The sequence below is a fragment of the Nerophis lumbriciformis genome, linkage group LG03 (assembly GCF_033978685.3).
Source record: "Nerophis lumbriciformis linkage group LG03, RoL_Nlum_v2.1, whole genome shotgun sequence".
NCBI classification, from domain to species: Eukaryota; Metazoa; Chordata; class Actinopteri; order Syngnathiformes; family Syngnathidae; genus Nerophis; species Nerophis lumbriciformis.
In genome coordinates this window covers 32,397,127-32,421,184 of record NC_084550.2, presented here as the reverse complement: position 1 = coordinate 32,421,184, position 24,058 = coordinate 32,397,127, and the positions used below count along the sequence as shown (strand labels likewise).

Below are 24,058 nucleotides of genomic sequence, written 5' to 3'. Positions count from 1 at the left end.
GAGGAGTGCTCAGAGAGTATGGGGTATCGGACTGTCTGATTTTGGCGGTCCGCTCCCTGTATGATCAGTGTCAGAGCTTGGTCCGCATTGCCGGCAGTAAGTCGGACACGTTTCTAGTGATGGTTGGACTCCGCCAGGGCTGCCCTTTGTCACCCATTCTGTTCATAACTTTTATGGACAGAACTTCTAGGCGCAGTCAAAGCGTTGAGGGGATCTGGTTTGGTGGCTGCAGGATTAGGTCTCTGCTTTTTGCAGATGATGTGGTCCTGATGGCTTCATCTGGCCAGGATCTTCAGCTCTCGCTGGATCGGTTCGCAGCCGAGTGTGAAGCGACTGGGATGAGAATCAGCACCTCCAAGTCCGAGTCCATGGTTCTCGCCCGGAAAAGGGTGGAATGCCATCTTCGGGTTGGGGAGGAGACCCTGCCCCAAGTGGAGGAGTTCAAGTACCTCGGAGTCTTGTTCACAAGTGAGGGAAGAGCGGATCGTGAGATCGACAGGCGGATCGGTGCGGCATCTTCAGTAATGCGGACGCTGTATCGATCCGTTGTGGTGAAGAAGGAGCTGAGCCGGAAGGCAAAGCTCTCAATTTACCGGTCGATCTACGTTACCATCCTCACCTATGGTCATGAGCTTTGGGTTATGACCGAAAGGACAAGATCACGGGTACAAGCGGCCGAAATGAGTTTCCTCCGCCAGGTGGCAGGGCTCTCCCTTAGAGATATGGTGAGAAGCTCTGCCATCCGTGGGGAGCTCAAACTAAAGCCGCTGCTCCTCCACATGGAGAGGAGCCAGATGAGATGGTTCGGGCATCTGGTCAGGATGCCACCCGATTGCCTCCCTCGGGAGGTGTTTAGGGCACGTCCGACCGGTAGGAGGCCACGGGGAAGACCCAGGACACGTTGGGAAGACTATGTCTCCCGGCTGGCCTGGGAACGCCTCGGGATCCCCCGGGAGGAGCTGGACGAAGTGGCTGGGGAGAGGGAAGTCTGGGCTTCCCTGCTTAGGCTGCTGCCCCCGCGACCCGACCTCGGATAAGTGGAAGAAGATGGATGGATGGATGGATGGATGGTCCCCGTTGGGGGAATTAATTTCACTGCCGTACATTTAAACAACAGACATTACGCATCACGAACAAAAATAACAAAAAGACATCATACATGACCAACACATTTACAGGCTTGTCAGACCTGCTGTTTAGGGCGGCTATAGCTGAAGGGATAAGGCTTTTCCTGAGGCGGGCCCTCCGGAATTTGATAGTTCTGTACCTGCGCCCTGATGCTAGTGGGATGATGTATTGGTGTAGTGGGTGAGTCATATCCTGGACTATTGTGTTTGCCACTCGAATGATGGAGATCTGAAATGTTGGGTGTGGATAGGCCGATGATTTTAGCTGCTATGTTTGTAATGCGTGCGAGTTTGGTCCGGTTGGTTACAGAAAGCATAGTGAAAAAGCATGTAGAACAGTACATAAGGATGGGTTGAACAATGCTTTGGTAAAGTAATAACAGGAGGTGAGGTGCAACGTAGAGTCCTTTAAGTTTTCGGATGGCTGACAGTCTTTGTTGACTTCTTTTTCGAATGTCCGTGGTGTGCTGATCAAAGGTGAGTTTATTGTCCAAGGTTACGCCCAGGTATTTAAAATTGTCAACTGTTTTAACTCTTTGTGTGTTTATGATGATGGGGTGCTGAGGTGAGGGGGGTTGAACCATATTTATTTTGTTTTTTTGGCATTGAGTTCCAGATAACTGGCTGTGCATGACTCTGTGAAATGTTTGACTGTGTTATGATAGTCCAGGATGGATTGACTGTTGGAGAGGAGTGCAAGAATGGCTGTGGCATCTGAGTATTTTAAGTATGTTGTGGTGGGTGAGATGCTACGGCAGTCATTGGTGGAGAGTGTGCACAGGAAAGGGCTCAACACACATCCCTGTGGGACCCCGGTGTTGATGGTAAGCACCGGGGACGTGGTTGAGCCCACCCTTACTGCTTGCAGTCGGTCGGTGAGGAAGTTGTGGGTGAGGTGGATCAGCTGAGGGGGGATGTTGAGCTGGTGTAGTTTCCGGATCAGTAGATGGTTCTGTAGGGAGTTGAAGGACGTCCACGAAGAGGATCCTGGCAAAGTTGCCTGGGGAGTCCAAATGCTGGAGGAGGAGATGCCCCTCCTGGCTCTGTAGGCAACTTGGAGGGGGTCCAGGTGTGGGGTGACCACTGGAAGGATGATGTAGAGCAGCAGTTTCTCCAGGCACTTCATAATTATGGATGTGAGGGCTATGGGGCGGTAACGGTTGAGTTATGTGGGCCTGGATTTCTTCGGTACTGGGATGATGGTTGCAGTTTTCCACAGTGTAGGTATTGTTTGAGACAATACCCCCATACGGGTTTCTTTTAATGCGCCTTTGCTACGGCTGTTTGCCCTTTTCTGCGCCTGACGGGCGAATCACCCGGCATTCTTTTTTACCCTTGTGCATTTACCAAGGCTTCCCTGACGCAAACAACTAACTTTTCAAAAGAATATGGCGGCTTTTGTGCCGACTTCTCGACTCCCGAGTGATGCAAAGATTTATTTGGCGATTGGCGAATGACTCCATCTTTTTTCCACACATACACCAATTAGCTTGAGAACCTTTATCTCTTCTTGTATCGACTTCATCACTAATCTCTTCTGTTTATGTTGTTCACTTCTGTTAGCCACTTAGCACAGAAGCTAACGATTGCGCTACGTGTGTCAAAAGTTTAGCCTCAACTCGGTTTAAAAGTACTTAAAAGGACCATGCTACTGTAGCATAGCGGCTAGGTGGCTGAAAAGTAATTTAAAACTGAACAGCCCGCAGTTTTCACCGCAGTGAGCGAGTGGAAGCTCCTTCTCTCCACAAGTGTGAGGCGATAAATCACTGGTGTCAAACTCAAGGCCCGGGGGCCAAATATGGCCCGCCTCTTTATTTTATGTGGCCCGCGAAAACCTGAAAATAAAACGTGTTAATAAAATAATTACTTGATGATGTCGCCGCTATAAATAGTCTGTCTGTGTTAGCACTTATAATAACAAAATCACTAATACTTGTTAATAAAGTGATGATGTCGCCGCTATAAATAGTCTGTCTGCGTTAGCACTTATAATAACAAAATCACTAATACTTGTTAATAAAGTGATGATGTCGCCGCTATGAATAATCTGTCTGTGTTAGCACTTTTATTAACAAAATCACTAATACTTGTTAACAGAGTGATGATGTCGCCGCTATAAATAGCCCGTCTGCGTTAGCACTTATAATAACAAAATCACTAATACTTGTTAATATTCAAGTCAGCAAATGTAAATGATGTCAACATAAGCACACATGAAGTGATGATGTCGCCGCTATAAATAGCCCGTCTGCGTTAGCACTTATAATAACAAAATAACTAACACTTGTTAATAAAGTGATGATGTTGCACTATAAATAGCCCGTCTGCGTTAGCACTTATAATAACAAAATCACTAACACTTGTTAATAAAGTGATGATGTCACCGCTATAAATAGTCTGTCTGCGTTAGCACTTATAATAACAAAATCACTAATACTTGTTAATAAAGTGATGATGTCGCCACTATAAATAATCTGTCTGCGTTAGCACTTATAATAACAAAATCACTAATACTTGTTAATAAAGTGATGATGTCGCCGCTATAAATAGCCCGTCTGTGTTAGAACTTATAATAACAAATTCACTAATACTTGTTAATAAAGTGATGATGTCGCCGCTATAAATAGCCCGTCTGCGTTAGCACTTATAATAACAAAATCACTAACACTTGTTAATAAAGTGATGATGTTGCCGCTATAAATAGTCTGTCTGCGTTAGCACTTATAATAACAAAATAGCTAACACTTGTTAATAAAGTGATGATGTCGCCGCTATAAATAGCCCGTCAAGTTAGCACTTATAATAACAAAATCACTAATACTTGTTAATAAAGTGATGATGTCGCCACTCTAAATAGTCTGTATGTGTTAGCACTTATAATAACAAAATAACTAATATTTGTTAATAAAAATATGATGTCGCCGCTATAAATAGTCTGTTTGCGTTCGCACTTATAATAACAAAATAACAAATATTTGTTAATAAAAATATGATGTTGTCGCTATAAATAGTCTGTCTGCGTTAGCACTTATAATAACAAAATCACTAATACTTGTTAATAAAGTGATGATGCCGCCGCTATAAATAGTCTGTCTGTGTTAGCACTTATAATAACAATATCACTAAAACTTGTTAATATTCACGTCACCAAATGTAAATGATGTCAACATTAGCACACATGAAGTGATGATGTCGCCGCCATAAATAGTCTGTCTGCTTTAGCACTTATAAAAACAAAATAACTAACACTTGTTAATAACGTGATGATGTCGCCGCTATAAATAGCCCGTCTGCATTAGCACTTATAATAACAAAATCACTAATACTTGTTAATAAAGTGATGATGTCGCCGCTATAAATAGTCTGTCTGCGTTAGCACTTATAATAACAAAATCACTAATACTTGTTAATAAAGTGATGATGTCGCCGCTATAAATAGTCTGTCTGCGTTAGCACTTATAATAACAAAATAACTAACACTTGTTAATAAAGTGATGATGTCGCCGCTATAAATAGTCTGTCTGCGTTAGCACTTATAATAACAAAATAACTAATACTTGTTAATAAAGTGATGATGTCGCCGCTATAAAAAATCTGTCTGCGTTAGCACTTATAATAACAAAATAACTAACACTTGTTAATAAAGTGATGATGTCGCCGCTATAAATAGTCTGTCTGCGTTAGCACTTATAATAACAAAATCACTAATACTTGTTAATAAAGTGATGATGTCGCCGCTATAAATAGTCTGTCTGCGTTAGCACTTATAATAACAAAATAACTAACACTTGTTAATAAAGTGATGATGTCGCCGCTATAAATAGCCCGTCTGCATTAGCACTTATAATAACAAAATCACTAATACTTGTTAATAAAGTGATGATGTCGCCACTATAAATAATCTGTCTGCGTTAGCACTTATAATAACAAAATAACTAACACTTGTTAATAAAGTGATGATGTCGCCGCTATAAATAGCCCGTCTGCGTTAGCACTTATAATAACAAAATCACTAATACTTGTTAATAAAGTGATGATGTCGCCGCTATAAATAGCCCGTCTGTGTTAGCACTTATAATAACAAAATCACTAATACTTGTTAATATTCAAGTCAGCAAATGTAAATGATGTCAACATAGACACACATGAAGTGATGATGTCGCCGCTATAAATAGTCTGTCTGCGTTAGCACTTATAATAACACAATCACTAATACTTGCTAATATTCAAGTCACCAAATGTAAATGGAGTTTTGTTGGCGCTTTTTGGATGTTTTTTAGTGGATTTTATGGGCGGAGTAGTGGACCTCCCATTGGCTCTGACTTTTATTTTCTTTTATGTAATATTTAGAATGAATTAAAAAAAAAAATACAATAGGTTGAATTCCAAAATAGTGAACTCCCCCTTTAAAGCCCAGTTTTAAAATACTACCCAAAATATTTCCCTGTGGTTTTCATGTTTATTTAACCCTGTTGTGTGTACTTGTTGTATCTGCACTACATTGTGTACTTGTTGTGTGTACTTGTTGTATCTGCACCACATTGTTCCACTGTGGCATAAATAAAGTAAATCTATCCCATATTTAAAATATTCTAACGTGATCTTTACTTATTTATGCATCTCTGTCACAAACAATACATGTATTCATAAAAAAATAAATAAAATAATAATTCCTTTCAAATGAGCTGTTCCGGAATGTAAGAGAAGCTGACATTCACGTAGACTTTGACTACATGAAGACTGACGGGAGTCAGGACGCGGGCCACAAAGTCCTAAATCCTCCCCCGCAAACCTTCCTACTAAAGGCCACGTTTTAAGTCCACGCTCGCGCTGAATGACACTTCCTTAGGCAGCACACACACACACACACACACACACACACACACACACACACACACACACACACACACACACACACACACACACACACACACTCCAGGGGTTTGAGGCAGCGACCCTGATGCTGTGCGGCGACACTGCCACTGAACCACCGCGCTGCCCCCAGGCCATGTTTGCAAGCAGCAGGCTACTTTCCATGCAGACGCTGGTATTTAAGTTTGTTGTTACAAGTACGGAGGCCCACTGGGACAAAATACAACTGAAGTTGCTGAAATAAGCAGGGGCGTCCATGATAACGTTGCGTGGATGGCAACATATGTTGCTCCAAAAGCTGTATGTACCTTTCAGCATTAATGGTGCCTTCACGGATGTGTAAGTTACCCATGCCTTGGGCACTAATACACCCCCATACCATCACACATGCTGCCTTTTACACTTTCACCCTAGAACAGTCCGGATGGTTCTTTTCCTCTATGGTCCACAGTTTCCAAAAACAATTTCAAATGTGGACTCGTCAGATCGCAGAACGCTTTTCCACTTTGCATCAGTCCATCTTAGATGAGCTCTGGGCCCAGCGAAACATTTCTGGGTGTTGTTGATAAATGGCTTTGGCTTTGCATAGTAGAGTTTTAACTTGCACTTACAGATGTAGGGACCAACTGTAGTTACTGACAGTGGTTTTCTGAGTTGTTCCTGAGCCCATGTGGTGATATCCTTTACACACTGATGTGGCTTTTTGATGCAGTACCGCCTGAGGGTTCGAAGGTACGTAATATCATGGCTTACGTGCAGTGATTTCTCCAGATTCTCTGAACCTTTTGATGATATTACGGAGAGTAGATGGTGAAATCCCTAAATTCTTTGCAATAGCTGGTTGAGAAATGTTGTTCTTAAACAATTTGCTCAGGCATTTGTTGACAAAGTGGTGACCCTCGCCCCGTCCTTGTTTGTGAATGACTGAGCATTTCATGGAATCTACTTTTATACCCAATCATGGCACCCACCTGTTCCCAATTAGCCTGTTCACCCGTGGGATGTTCCAAACAAGTCTTTGATGAGCATTCCTCAACCTGCTCAGTCTTTTTTGCCCCTTGTGCCAGCTTTTTTGCAACATGTTGCAGGCATCAAATTCCAAATGAGCTAATATTTGCATAAAATAACAGAGTATTGTGCTTGTTACACACCAGCTGTCTCATGGTGACGTTCACTTCTGTTGTAGTTTTCATTACTAGATTTGGCGCGGCTGGAATGGCCATGTAAAATCGCTAATGCTAATGGTAGCTTCCTTGTGGCAGATCCTATGTAAGTTAGCTTCAAGCTAACATGTTTTTCGAAAGAGTGCAAACTCACTTGAAGTCTTCGCTGGAATGTTGCTGGTCCTTCCTTCTTGTCAAGCAAATGTTGCTATGATTTGTGTGGATACTTTTGGGTTTAATAACATCTCACAGGTAGTACAGTAGAGTGCATGTTATACTGCAAATATATGCTGTATATGTACTGTAAATATATGCTGTATATGTACTGTAAATATATGGTATAGATGTACTGTATATGTATGTGTATATGTACTGTATATGTATGTGTATATGTAATGTATATTTATATATATTGTGTACGTATGGTGTATATGTACTGTATATGTACGGTGTATATATATGCTGTATATGCACTGTATATGTACTGTGTATAAATATGGTATAGATGTACTGTAAATATATGGTGTATATGTATGTGTTTATGTAATGTATATGTATATATATTGTGTATGTATGGTATATAAGTACTGGATATGTATGGTGTATATGTACAGTATGGTTTATATGTACTGTATGGTGGATGTACTTTATATGTATGGTGTATATGTACAGTATGGTGTATATGTACAGTATGGTGTATATGTACTATATGGTGTATATGTACTGTATATTTATGTGTATATGTACTGTATATGTATATGTACTGTATACGTAGGTGTATATGTACTGTATGGTGTATATGTACTGTATATGTATATGGACTTTATATGTACTGTATATGTATATGTACTCTATATTTATGTGTATATGTGCTGTATATGTGTATGTACTGTATATGTATGGTGTATATGTACTGTATGGTGTATATGTACTGTATATGTATGTGTATATGTACTGTATATGTATATGTACTGTATATGTATGTGTATATGTACTGTATATGTGTAAGTACTGTATATGTATGTGTATATGTACTGTATAGTGTATATGTACTTTATATGTATGTGTATATGTACTGTATGGTGTATATGTACTGTATATGTATGTGTATATGTACTGTATATGTGTATGTACTGTATATGCATGGTGTATATGTACTGTATATGTATATGAACTTTATATGTATGTGTATATGTACTGTATGGTGTATATGTACTGTATAGTGTATATGTACTTTATATGTATGTGTATATGTACTGTATATGTATGTATATATGTACTTTATATGTATGTGTATATGTACTGTATATGTATGTATATATGTACTGTATGGTGTATATGTACTGTATATGTACTGTATGTGTATATGTACTGTATGGTGTATATGTACTGTATATGTATGTGTATATGTACTGTATATGTGTATGTACTGTTTATGTATGGTGTATACGTACTGTATAGTGTATATGTACTGTATTTGTATGTGTATATGCACTGTATATGTATATGTACTGTATAAGTAGTGTATATGTATGGGGTATATGTACTGTATATATATGGTCTACATATACTATAAATATATGGTGTATATGTACTGTATATGTATGGTGAATATGTACTGTATGGTGTATATGTATGGTGTATATGTACTCTACATATATGGTGTATATGTACTGTATATGTGTATGTATTGTGTATGTATGGTGTATTTGTATGTGTACATGTACTGTATATGTATTGTGTATGTATGGTGTATATGTACGTGTACATGTACTGTATATGTATTGTGCATGTATTGTGTATATGTATGTGTATGTGTATATGTACTATATGGACACGAGACAATAAACACGACGGGGGAGAAAACAAAGTGAGAACAGGTTCACATAGAGTATGATATACGGCTTACTGCACTGGACAGGTAGCTAGGTTCTGGCGCCGGATAGCAGGTTGTGCTGGTTTATGAAGACAGGTTCTCTGATCAGTGACAGGTGCGCTGATTGCTGGCGATTGATTGCAGCTGCTTGCTGCAGCCGGACTGGCACACGCCTGGCGTACTCCCGAAGATGCGCTCGGGCCGTAACACTGTAACTCTTTCATTCCTACAACCGATCTCTTTGTAAACTGCAGTCTAAACACGCATCACGCCGACTGTAGGAGCAAGTTTAGAGTTTCCAGTGTATAGTAGGCTGACCGCTACACCGCAGTGAGGCGTCGACACAACATTCACCCTGAAGAAGCTCCTTATGTCAGCTCTCAGCCATTCATTTGTCCGTCAGGACTCCGTGACCTTTGCTTCCCGGGAGACAGCCGCTCTCCCCAACAGTTCTTTGAGGTTAAAGACTGACACTCCTCCTTCCTACTCCGCGGCCCGGAGGAGATCTGACACCCGCCCGCCGCCGCCGAATAATCAGCGTCCTCCCAGGCTGGGTCTGATCAAAGGATAAAGGGGAGCCGCAGTGACTGCGAAGTGGCAGAAATGGAGTTTCTCTTTTATCTGCGAATGAAGGAGATGTAAAGATTGATATTGATTGATGTTTCCTTGTTTACGCTGCTTATTGAAGACAGCAAACATGCGCTTCTGAAAGCGCTTATAGCACTCAGGAGCAGCAGGGGGTTCCGGCACATTCCACAATAATGCATGAGTCGGTTCTTATACGAGATGTCAAATGACTTAGTTTTAATCCGGTTTTTGGATTAATCATGATTAATTACAGGTCATTGCTCACTTGCAAAGATCCAATTGTTATCGTCAGAATGTCACCTATGAACGTTTTTCAACTTTTGACTGGAAAGTGTGTTCTTTATTCGCAGGGAACTTGGGAACGTGTTCATTTTGCCAGCCCTAGAATAAATACAACAACGAATAGACCCTTAAATACACTTTCTCACTACCCTAACTTAACTTAATGTGTTGTTTCCCAAACTAAAAAAGTACAATCTTAAGAATCGAATCTCACAAAAAATGTGAATACCTCATGAATAACTCAGTAAATTCAGCAAAATGTCACCGTGGAGTTATTGAGTCTGTTTAGCTGATTGGAGAGCCAGTGGGTCCATGGCCATGACTTCTGTTTTGTTTGATCAGTTGTTTTACTGCCCTGTTACAAACACCGTTTGGAAACAATTAAAGTATGTAAATAAACATTTCTGTGTAAATAACTCAATTTGCAACGTATATATCCGCGGCTGATATATTGAACTTGTTTTATTTATTTAGTGGGTGCGGCTTATATATTGATGCGCTTTATAGTACAGAACATAGGGTAATGTAATGCCAATTATAAGCAAACTATCAGAGAAGGGAAGGAAAAGCTCATATGCACCATCAGTTACGGAGTATAAACCCATACTTTTTTCCAACGCTCTAAACCCTGCGGCTTATGAAATGGATCGACTAATTTATGCATTTTTCTTGGCTGATAGCTTTAATAAAAAAAAAAAAAAAATACAATAAAATACACTAAATAGGTGTGTTATTGTTTGTGCTGTGGTGACATCTTTTTGTTAATTGCAGCTGCTACACTGACCTTGAACTCTCCTGAAGGAATCAAAAAAGTACCATCTATCTATCTATCTATCTATCTATCTATCTATCTATCTATCTATCTATCTATCTATCTATCTATCTATCTATCTATCTGTCTGTCTATCCGTCTATCCATCTATCTATCTATCTATCTATCTATCTATCTATCTATCTATCTATCTATCTATCTATCTATCTATCTATCTATCTATCAATAAAACCTATCTATCCATCTATTTATCCGTCTATCCATCTGTCCATCTATCTATCTATCTATCTATCTATCTATCTATCTATCTATCTATCTATCTATCTATCTATCTATCTATCTATCTATCTATCCATCTATCCATCTATCCATCTATCTATCTATCTATCATCTATCTATCTATCTATCTATCTATCTATCTATCTATCTATCTATCTATCTATCTATCTATCTATCTATCTGTCTGTCTGTCTGTCTGTCTGTCTGTCTGTCTGTCTGTCTGTCTGTCTGTCTGTCTGTCTGTCTGTCCGTTTATCCGTCTATCTATCTATCTATCTATCTATCTATCCATCTATCTATCTATCTATCTATCTATCTATCTATCTATCTATCTATCTATCTATATATCTATCTATCCATCTTTTTATCCGTCTATCCGTCCATCCGTCTGTCCATCTGTTCGTCTATCTATCTATCTATCTATCTATCTATCTATCTATCTATCTATCTATCTATCTATCTATCTATCTATCTATCTATCTATCTATCTATCTATCCATCTATCTATCTATCTATCTATCCATCTATCCGTCTATCTATCTGTCTATCCATCTATCCGTCTATCAGTCTACCCGTCTACCCGTCTACCTGTCTGTCCGTCTGTCCGTCTGTCCGTCTGTCCGTCTGTCCGTCTGTCCGTCCGTCCGTCCGTCCGTCCGTCCGTCCGTCCGTCCGTCCGTCCGTCTGTCCGTCCACCTATCTATCTATCTATCTATCTATCTATCTATCTATCTATCTATCTATCTATCTATCTATCTATCTATCTATCTATCTATCTATCTATCTATCTATCTATCTATCTATCTATCTATCTATCTATCTTTCAACCATGAGAATCAAGTGCTGTTCCGTCTTTTAACTTTCCGTAACGGTTCTACCCGTACGGATTCTTCATTCATCGCTCCAGTTTTACAATATAACTAAAACAATTCTTACTCACTAAACCATCACATGTGTGACGTCTGTAGGAGTGTTTTCATGCACGTTTGTAGGTGCTATGGTAATGTAAACAAGCTAGCGTCGTTAGCATTAGCTATTACGCTAACACGTTTGCGAGTGTCCGTGTTAGTATTATTAACTTACAATGGCATTCTTTGTGTTTTACAAATTCCTCAGTAAATTCAGCAAAACGTCAGCGTGGAGTTATTGAGTCTGTTTAGCTGATTGGAGAGCTAGCTTGCGCAGCTAGTGGGTCCATGACCCTGACTTCTGTTTTGTTCGATCGGCTGTTTTACTGCCCTGTTACAGACACCGTTTGGAAACAATTAAGGTATGTAAATAAACATTTCTGAGTAAATAACTCATTTGACAACGTATATATCTGCGACCTATAGTCCAGTGCGGCTTATACATGGAAAAATATGTTTATACCTAAAATTACATGGGTGTGGCTTATATGCCGGTGCATCTATAGTCCGGATAATACGGTAAACTACTCGTGCAATGTTCGAACATCATGTGTTGTCTTCATTGTAACACTTATATAAGACTTTTAAAGTCATTTTGACAGTAGGCTAATATAGCTAATATAGACACTTACATCATGTGTTGTCTTCATTATAACACTTATATAAGACTTTTAAAGTCAATTTGATAGTAAGCTAATATAGACACTTACATCATGTGTTGCCTTCATTATAACACTTATATAAGACTTTTAAAGTCATTTTGATAGTAGGCTAATACAGACACTTACATCACGTGTTGTCTTCATTATAACACTTATATAAGACTTTTAAAGTCATTTTGGTCGTAGGCTAATATAGCTAATATAGACACTTACATCATGTGTTGTCTTCATTATAAGACTTACAAAACACTTTTAAAGTCATTTTGATAGTAGGCTAATATAGACACATCACGTGTTGTCTTCATTATAACACTTATATAAGACTTTTAAAGTCATTTTGATAGTAGGCTAATATAGACACTTACATCATGGGTTGCCTTCATTATAACACTTATATAAGACTTTTTAAAGTCATTTTGATAGTAGGCTAATTTAACTAACATAGACACTTACATCATGTGTTGTCTTCATTATAACACTTATATAAGACTATTAAAGTCATTTTGATAGTAGGCTAATATAGTTAATATAGACACTTACATCATGTGTTGTCTTCATTGTAACACTTATATAAGACTTTTAAAGTCATTTTGATAGTAGGCTAATATAGACACTTACATCATGTGTTGCCTTCATTATAACACTTATATAAGACTTTTTAAAGTCATTTTGATAGTAGGCTAATTTAACTAACATAGACACTTACATCATGTGTTCTCTTCATTATAACACTTATATAAGACTATTAAAGTCATTTTGATAGTAGGCTAATATAGTTAATATAGACACTTACATCATGTGTTGTCTTCATTATAAGACTTACAAAACACTTTTAAAGTCATTTTGACTTTTGACACATCACGTGTTGTCTTCATTATAACACTTATATAAGACTTTTAAAGTCATTTTGATAGTAGGCTAATATAGACACTTACATCATGTGTTGCCTTCATTATAACACTTATATAAGACTTTTTAAAGTCATTTTGATAGTAGGCTAATTTAACTAACATAGACACTTACATCATGTGTTGCCTTCATTATAACACTTATATAAGACTTTTTAAAGTCATTTTGATAGTAGGCTAATATAGACACTTACATCATGTGTTGTCTTCATTATAACACTTATATAAGACTTTTTAAAGTCATTTTGATAATAGGCTAATATAGACACTTACATCATGTGTTGTCTTCATTATGACACTAATATAAGACTTTTAAAGTCATTTTGATAGTAGGCTAATATAGCTAATATAGACACTTGCATCATGTGTTGTCTTCATTATAACACTTATATAAGACTTTTAAAGTCATTTTGATAGTAGGCTATTATCATACTGGACCTTCAAAAGTACCCTCCAAAAGGATGCTAGTATCATGAGAACCTCTGAGCTCATTTGTCTGACCTGGACGGACGTGCCTGCAGGTCCCACACAAAGAGCTCTGAGGAAACCGCTGACTGAAGTCCATACCAACAGAACGTGGGTGGCACCGCCAAGGCCAACCAGAGCGCAGTCGCCCACACTCAGGCTTCCCCGCAGCGACCAAACCGTGACAAACCCCGTCCAATCAAAAACTGCACCACCAGCGACACACCCTCTCCTCCCTCCCACCGTTAATTACTGAGCCGCCAGCGAGAGATGATAATTCATGCGTTTCAAAAAGCTCACTAGATAATCGCTGGCGTTGAAAGCGCCTCCGGTCCGTGTGGCGAGTGAGAAACGGGGACGGGCGCTGATTCGGGGGTCTAGCACTCTTCAGATTGAAGAGGCGATTGAGAATTGCTTGCACCTCAGAGGGACACGTGTTGAATGATAAATAGCTGGCTGCTACACAACGCTGAGACGGGAGAGTGCCTGTTGCACCAAACTGGTGGAAAATGTTGAATAAAACACCATCACCATTTATTTGTTATTTTACCAGTGGTGTGCCTGTCAGGGCCAGCAAGACCGTCTCTGCTGGCCTAACATACCCAGAAATTCATCCATCCATCTTCTTCCCCTTATCCGAGGTCGGGTCGCGGCCCAGACTTCCCTCTCCCCAGCTCGTCCAGCTCCTCCCGAGGGAGGCGTTCCCAGGCCAGTTTGGAGACATAGTCTTCCCAACGTGTCCCGGGTCTTCCCCGTGGCCTCCTACCAGTCGGATGTGCCCTAAACACCTCCCCAGGGAGGCGTTCGGGTGGCACCTGTCAGGTTTAAGCACTGATGACATCTATTAATCAGACAAGGAATCAATCAGAGACAGAGTTCAATTCAGCTCATGAGGAGAACGCATGGAGCTGCACACTTAGTCACAGTCTCGCCCTACGCTCTAAGGTTCAGCTCTTGCGTCCCTCTATTTATTCAGGAGTTCCACAGTCAACAATACTAAGGCCGCCTCTAAAAGGAGTGGTCACATATTTTATGCAAAGCAGGTCCAGGACGATAGATACATGACGGAATGTGATTTCGCCTTGTCCCCGCTTCGTCTGCGTGTTGTCATCTTATCTTCGTTGAGGTCTTTGAAGTCCTTGGCTGTTAGCGGGCTAAAACAAAGATAACATCTACGGCTGAGACCCCTCAGACAAGAAGTCTTTGTCCTTGCACAGATTAAAAAAGTCCAACTTCAAGATTCAAGATTCAAGATGCTTTGTTATTGTCCATTCTTTAACATGTACAAGACACATAAGAACTGAAATTTCATTTTCGGCACAGTCCCACTAAGAGCAGACATACGATACAGGGAGACAAGAAAAAAGTCCAACTTGAGCACAATAGCTAAATAACTAAAGCAACGGACTTTAAGCATACTAAAGTTAGTGTGATAATATATACATAATTATTCTAACATTTCTGAGCAGATGCCCGAACCACCTTATCTGGCTCCTCTCCATGTGGAGGAGCAGTGGCTTTACTCTGAGTTCCTCCCGGATGACAGAGCTTCTCACCCTATCTCTAAGGGAGAGACCTGCCACCCGGCGGAGGAAACTCATTTTGGCCGCTTGTACCCGTGATCTTGTCCTTTCGGTCATAACCCAAAGCTCATGACCATAGGTGAGGATGGGAACGTAGATCGACCGGTAAATTGAGAGCTTTGCCTTCCGGCTCAGCTCCTTCTTCACCACAATGGATCAATACAGCGTCCGCATTACTGAAGACACCGCACCGATCCGCCTGTCGATCTCAACATCCACTCTTCCCTCACTCGTGAGCAAGACTCCCAGGTACTTGAACTCCTCCACTTGGGGCAAGCTCTCCTCTCAATGTGGAGGAGCAGCGGCTTTACTTTGAGTTCCTCCCGGATGACAGAGTTTCTCACCCTATCTCTAAGGGAGAGACCCGCCAACCGGCGGAGGAAACTCATTCTGGCCGCTTGTACCCGTGATCTTGTCCTTTCGGTCATAACCCAAAGCTCATGACCATAGGTGAGGATGGGAACGTAGATCGACCGGTAAATTGAGAGCTTTGCCTTCCGGCTCAGCTCCTTCTTCACCACAATGGATCGATACAGCGTTCGCATTACTGAAGACGCCGCACCGATCCGCCTGTCGTTCTCACCATCCACTCTTCCCTCACTCGTGAGCAAGACTCCCAGGTACTTGAACTCCTTCACTTGGGGCAAGCTCTCCTCTCAATGTGGAGGAGCAGCGGCTTTACTCTGAGTTTCTCCCGGATGACAGAGCTTCTCACACTATCTCTAAGGGAGAGACCCGCCACCCGGCGGAGGAAACTCATTTTGGCCGCTTGTACCCGTGATCTTATCTTTTCGGTCATAACCCAAAGCTCATGACCATAGGTGAGGATGGGAACGTAGATCAACCGGTAAATTGAGAGCTTTGCCCTCCGGCTCAGCTCCTTCTTCACCACAACGGATCGATACAGCGTCCGCATTACTGAAGACGCCGCACCGATCCGCCTGTCGATCTCACCATCCACTCTTCCCTCACTCGTGAACCTAGAACCTAGAACCTATACCCAGAAATCATCATCATAATTAAAAATTAAAGTAATGTTTTATTTACTTTCCCTAAATATCTTAAAGTATTCATATTCTGCCACGCTGTACCAAATCTGCCTCCAGAATCAACAATGTCTGTGCACTGTCAGTGAACGGGCACATACAGTTGATAGACAATTGCCATAGCCAATCAGATCACCAGTTGTTGTCAGTAAGACCTTCTAGCTGGCCTCACCTTGAACATGACATCTACGCCTCCTGTGATTGGATACTCACCGGGACTGTTGGCGGATGAATTTGATAACACATACAGTTGATAGACGGTTGCGATAGTCAATCAGGTCACAAGTTGTTGACAGTATCAACCAATCCATCAATCAATCAATGTTTACTTATAAAGCCCTAAATCATGAGTGTCTCAAAAGACTGTACAAGCCACAACGACATCCTGGGCTCAGATCCCACATCAGGGCAAGAAAAAACTCAACCCAATGGGATGACAATGAGAAACCTTGGAGGGGGTCGCAGATGTGGGGACCCCTCCACACCCCCATCAAAAGAGACGCCGGAGATGCTTTACTGAACCAAAAGTTGCTTTATTACAAGCAAGTGTCATTATACAGGACTGCAGTACCTGGAGGAGTTCAGGTCAAGAAAATTAGGCACTCCTTACTTGGAGAATCCAAACCATCAGCTTTATATTCCTACTTTGTCTGTGTGGGTTTGTGCTAATGGACATCGAGTTGATCTAACATAATAATGTGAGAGTCCAGTCCATAGTGGATCTAACATAATAGTGAGAGTCCAGTCCATAGTGGATCTAACATAATAGTGAGAGTCCAGTCCATGGTGGATCTAACATAATAGTGTGAGTCCAGTCCATGGTGGATCTAACATAATAGTGTGAGAGTCCAGTCCATAGATCTAACATAAGAGTGAGAGTCCAGTCCATAGTGGATCTAACATAATAGTGAGAGTCCAGTCCATGGTGGATCTAACATAATAGTGTGAGAGTTCAGTCCATAGTGGATCTAACATAATAGTGAGAGTCCAGTCCATAGTGAATCTAATATAATAGTGTGAGAGTCCAGTCCATAGTGGATCTAACATAATAGTGTGAGAGTCCAGTCCATAGTGGATCTAACATAATAGTGAGAGTCCAGTCCATAGTGGATCTAACATAATAGTGTAAGAGTCCAGTCCATAGTGGATCTAACATAATAGTGAGAGTCCAGCCCATAGTGGATCTAACATAATAGTGAGAGTCCAGTCCATAGTGGATCTAACATAAAGTGTGAGAGTCCAGTCCATAGTGGATCTAACATAATAATGTGAGAGTCCAGTCCATAGTGGATCTAACATAATAGTGAGAGTCCAGTCCATAGTGGATCTAACATAATAGAGTGAGAGTCCAGTCCATAGTGGATCTAACATAATAGTGAGAGTCCAGTCCATAGTGGATCTAACATAATATTGTGAAAGTCCAGTCCATTGTGGATCTAACATAATATTGTGAGAGTCCAGTCCATAGTGGATCTAACATAATAGTGTGAGAGTCCAGTCCATAGTGGATCTAACATAATAGTGAGAGTCCAGTCCATAGTGGATCTAACATAATAATGTGAGAGTCCAGTCCATAGTGGATCCAACATAATAGTGAGAGTCCAGTCCATAGTGGATCTAACATAATAGTGAGAGTCCAGTCCATAGTGGATCTAACATAATAGTGAGAGTCCAGTCCATAGTGGATCAAACATAATAGTGAGAGTCCAGTCCATAGTGGATCTAACATAATAGTGAGAGTCCAGTCCATAGTGGATCTAACTTAATAGTGTGAGAGTCCAGTCCATAGTGGATCTACCATAATAGTGTGAGAGTCCAGTCCATAGTGGATCTACCATAATAGTGTGAGAGTCTAGTCCATAGTCGACCAGTGCACAAATTAAAAATCCATAAAGACATGTATGACAGATTCTGGTGTTGATGAACTTGACTGGCCTGCACAGAGTCCTGACCTTAACCAGATGGAACACCTTTGGGATGAATTAGAACGGAGACTGAGAGCCAGGCCTTCTCGTGTGTGACCTCACCAATGTGCTTTTGGAAGAATGGGGAAACATTGCTATAAACACACTTCGCAACCTTGTGGACAGCCTTCCCAGAAGAGTTGAAGCTGTAATAGCTGAAAAAGGTGTCATATTGAACCCTATGGGTTAGGATTGGGATTGCACTTCAAGGTCATATGTGAGTCAAGGCAGGTGGCCAAACACTTTTGGCAATATAATGTATATTGTGATGCGATGAGCTAGGTAACATTAGAACTCCATTACCCAGCATGCCACATTAGTGAAGAGCATGCAAAGCAGCCCCGTTTAGGTTGTTGAATGTAGCCATGCCGGTGTTTTTGACGAGCACGCTGTGGAGTAAACCTGAAGAAGTCAGCCAACACGCCTCGTCTGCATCTTATATGACTAGACAAGACAACACATATTTGCAAGGCCATTTTTCAAGAAGGATATTTAAAGAGAAACTACAAACCCTGTTTCCATATGAGTTGGGAAATTGTGTTAGATGTAAATATAAACGGAATACAATGATTTGCAAATCATTTTCAAGCCATATTCAGTTGAATATGCTACAAAGACAACATATTTCATGTTCAAACTCATAAACTTTTTTTTTTGCAAACAATCATTAACTTTAGAATTTGATGCCAGCAACACGTGACAAAGAAGTTGGGAAAGGTGGCAATAAATACTGATAAAGTTGAGGAATGCTCATCAAACACTTATTTGGAACATCCCACAGGTGTGCAGGCTAATTGGGAACAGGTGGGTGCCATGATTGGGTATAAAAGTAGATTCCATGAAATGCTCAGTCATTCACAAACAAGGACAGGGCGAGGGTCACCACTTTGTCAACAAATGCGTGAGCAAATTGTTGAACAGTTTAAGAAAAACCTTTCTCAACCAGCTATTGCAAGGAATTTAGAGATTTCACCATCTACGCTCCGTAATATCATCAAAGGGTTCAGAGAATCTGGAGAAATCACTGCACGTAAGCAGCTAAGCCCGTGACCTTGGATCCCTCAGGCTGTACTGCATCAACAAGCCACATCAGTGTGTAAAGGATATCACCACATGGGCTCAGGAACACTTCAGAAACCCACTGTCAGTAACTACAGTTGGTCGCTTCATCTGTAAGTGCAAGTTAAAACTCTCCTATGCAAGCCGAAAACCGTTTATCAACAACACCCAGAAATGCCGTCGGCTTCGCTGGGCCTGAGCTCATCTAAGATGGACTGATACAAAGTGGAAAAATGTTCTGTGGTCTGACGAGTCCACATTTCAAATTGTTTTTGGAAACTGTGGATGTCGTGTCCTCCGGACCAAAGAGGAAAAGAACCATCCGGATTGTTCTAGGGTCAAATTGTAAAAGGCAGCATGTGTGATGGTATGGGGGTGTATTAGTGCCCAAGACATGGGTAACTTACACATCTGTGAAGGCACCATTAATGCTGAAAGGTACATACAGCTTTTGGGAGCAACATATGTTGCCATCCAAGCAACGTTACCATGGACGCCCCTGCTTATTTCAGCAAGCCACGTGTTACATCAACGTGGCTTCATAGTAAAAGAGTGCGGGTACTTTCCTGGTTCGCCTGCAGTCCAGACCTGTCTCCCATCGAAAATGTGTGGCGCATTATGAAGCCTAAAATACCACAACGGAGACCCCCGTACTGTTGAACAACTTAAGCTGTACATCAAGCAAGAATGGGAAAGAATTCCACCTGAGAAGCTTCAAAAATGTGTCTCCTCAGTTCCCAAACGTTTACTGAGTGTTGTTAAAAGGAAAGGCCATGTAACACAGTGGTGAACATGCCCTTTCCCAACTACTTTGGCACGTGTTGCAGCCATGAAATTCTAAGTTGATTATTATTTGCAAAAAATAAATAAAGTTTATGAGTTTGAACATGAAATATGTTGTCTTTGTAGCATATTCAACTGAATATGGGTTGAAAATGATATGCAAATCATTGTATTCAGTTTATATTTACATCTAGCACAATTTCCCAACTCATATGGAAACGGGGTTTGTACATCTAGTGAGACCATGAAATGGTGGAAATGATGCTTATACGGCAGCGAACGGGTCCTACAATTTGTGAGTTAAAATATTTTTGACGTCATTTTTAATTTAGACAGTGCCACATAAGATATGTTTTAAATACTGATGCAGGTTTATTGGTTTTTAAATGCGCCAGAAAATAACCTGTTTTGTACACTGTTGATGTGTTTCAATACAGTAGTGCGTAAATGTGTTTCTGTATAGTATTTCATGGTCACGTGTTGACATAAATGATGGTATTTTGAGAGATAATCATTGAGGCCTAGGTGGGAAACGCACGGCCCGCCGCTGCATTTTGCTAATGGATCGCTTTATAGCGTGACACTTTCCCAGCGTGGTTGTTGTTATAAGTACACACTTTAATCAACACAACAAAGGCTGAAAAGGATAGACTTGCATCATGTCACGATGGTGAAATGATGTGGTTGGCGTGCAGATACAAAAGTCCACACAAATAAGGTGACAAAAGGCCAGCAAACCAGAAGGAAACATGAAAGAAGACATTAAAGACGTTAAAACACAAACAACCCCTTAAGATTTTCAATCCAAATATTATTTTTAGACTTCAACACTTTGGCCGCCGTTATGATGTTGTTTTCTGGGGATTCTTCGACCATACGAGGTGTTTTAACGGTTGGATTCTGGGCTTTTAAGTGAGGTCGGGGTTATCACAGTAATCTACCACACAGCCGGTGCAGGCAGACCAGGCACAGAGCAGAGTGGGCGGGGCTTGTTTACAGAGCAACAGAGTCAGGGACAGACTGGGAAGCAGATTTTTACATCAAAGTTCTGCAGAAAAGTGATTTTTGTATCAGATTGGAGGTGTTTTTTTTACCATTTTCTTTCATATGTCCCCGTGTTTGATGCATTGTGCCTGATTATAAAATATGTCGAGGGATGAGTTGCCATATATATATATATATATATATATATTTTTTTTTTTTAATTTTTTAATTTTATTTTTTTTATTATTTTTTTTTTTTTCAACCCATATTCAATTGAATGCACTACAAAGACAACATATTTGATGTTCAAACTCATAAACTTTATCTATTTTTTTGCAAATAATAATTAACTTAGAATTTCATGGCTGCAACACGTGCCAAAGTAGTTGGGAAAGGGCATGTTCACCACTGTGTTACATGGCCTTTCCTTTTAACAACACTCAATAAATGATTGGGAACTGAGGAAACTAATTGTTGAAGCTTTGAAAGTGGAATTCTTTCCCATTCTTGTTTTATGTAGAGCTTCAGTCGTTCAACAGTCCGGGGTCTCCGCTGTCGTATTTTACGCTTCATAATGCGACACACATTTTCGATGGGAGAAAGGTCTGGACTGCAGGCGGTCCAGGAAAGTACCCGCACTCTTTTTTTACGAAGCTACGCTGTTGTAACACGTGCTGAATGTGGCTTGGCATTGTCTTGCTGAAATAAGCAAGGGCGTCCATTTAAATGACGGCGCTAAAATGGCAGCATAAGTTGTTCCAAAATCTGTATGTACCTTTCAGCATTAATGGTGCCTTCACAGATGTGTAAGTTACCCATGTCTTGGGCACTAATACACCCCCATACCATCACAGATGCTGGCTTTTGAACTTTGCGTCTATAACTGTCTGGATGGTTCGCTTCCTTTTTGGTCCGGATGACACGATGTCGACTATTTCCAAAAGTAATTAACATTAAATAACACTTTTCCACTTTGCATGAGTCCATCTTAGATGATCTCGGGCCCAGAGAAGCCGGCGGCGTTTCTGGGTGTTGTTGATAAATGGCTTTTGCTTTGCATAGTAGAGCTTTAACTTGCACTTACAGATGTAGCGACCAACTGTATTTAGTGACAGTGGTTTTCTGAAGTGTTCCTGAGCCCATGTGGTGATATCCTTTAGAGATGGATGTCAGTTTTTGATACAGTGCCGTCTGAGGGATGGAAGGTCACGGTCATTCAATGTTGGTTTCCGGCCATGCCGCTTACGTGCAGTGATTTTTCCAGATTCTCTGAACCTTTTGATATTATATATTATGGACCGTAGATGTTGAAATCCCTAAATTTCTTGCAATTGCATTTTGAGAAACGTTGTTCTTAAACTGTTTGACTATTTGCTCACGCAGTTGTTGACAAAGGGGTGTACCTCGCCCCATCCTTTCTTGTGAATGACTGAGCATTTTTTGGGAAGCTGTTTTTATACCCAATCATGGCACCCACCTGTTCCCAATTAGCCTGCACACCTGTGGGATGTTCCAAATAAGTGTTTGATGAGCATTCCTCAACTTTATCAGTATTTATTGCCACCTTTCCCAACTTCTTTGTCACGTGTTGCTGCCATCAAATTCTAAAGTTAATGATTATTTGCAAAAAAAAAAAATGTTTATGAGTTTGAACATCAAATATGTTGTCTTTGTAGCATATTCAACTGAATATGGGTTAAAAATGATTTGCAAATCATTGTATTCCGTTTACATTTACATCTAACACAATTTCACAACTCATATGGAAACAGGTTTTGTATATATATATATATATATACAAGTCCAGCTCCTCTCGAGGCGTTCCCAGGCCAGCCGGGAGACACAGTCTTCCCAACGTGTCCTGGGTCTTCCCCGTGGTCTCCTACCGGTCGGACGTGCCCTAAACACCTCCCTAGGGAGGCGTTCGGGTGGCATCCTGACCAGATGCCCGAACCACCTCATCTGGCTCCTCTCCACGTGGAGGAGCAGCGGCTTTACTTTGAGCTCCCCCCGGATGACAGAGCTTCTCACCCTATCTCTAAGGGAGAGCCCCGCCACCCGGCGGAGGAAACTCATTTGGGCCGCTTGTACCGGTGATCTTGTCCTTTCTCTCATAACCCAAAGCTCATGACCATAGGTGAGGATGGGAACGTAGATCGACCGGTAAATTGAGAGCTTTGCCTTCCGGCTCAGCTCCTTCTTCACCACAACGGATCGATACAGCGTCCGCATTATGAATGACTATGAGAAACCTTGGGGAGGACCGCATATGTGGGTGGACCCCCCCCCCCCCCCCCCTCTAGGGAGACTGAATGCAATGAACGTCAAGTGGGTCTGACATAATAGTGTGAAAGTCCAGTCCATAGTGGATCTAGCATAATAGTGAGAGTCCAGTCCATAGTGGATCTAACATAATATTGTGAAAGTCCAGTCCATAGTGGATCTAACATAATAGTATGAGAGTCCAGTCCATAGTGGATCTAACATAATAGTGTGAGAATCCAGTCCGTAGTGGATCTAACATAATAGTGTGAGAGTCCAGTCCATAGTGGATCTAACAAAATAGTGTAAGAGTCCAGTCCATAGTGGATCTAACATAATAGTGTGAGAATCCAGTCCATAGTGGATCTAACATAATAGTGTGAGAGTCCAGTCCATAGTGGATCTAACATAATAGTGTGAGAATCCAGTCCATAGTGGATCTAACATAATAGTGTGAGTCCAGTCCATAGTGGAT

General features: G+C 40.9%; 1 protein-coding gene across 2 annotated transcripts in view; it reads left to right on the top strand.

The window, feature by feature from the left end:
- Nucleotides 1-24,058, top strand: part of LOC133583227 (metabotropic glutamate receptor 4-like) — a 476,432-nt gene that overhangs the window by 338,003 nt on the left and 114,371 nt on the right. The window lies entirely within an intron of this gene.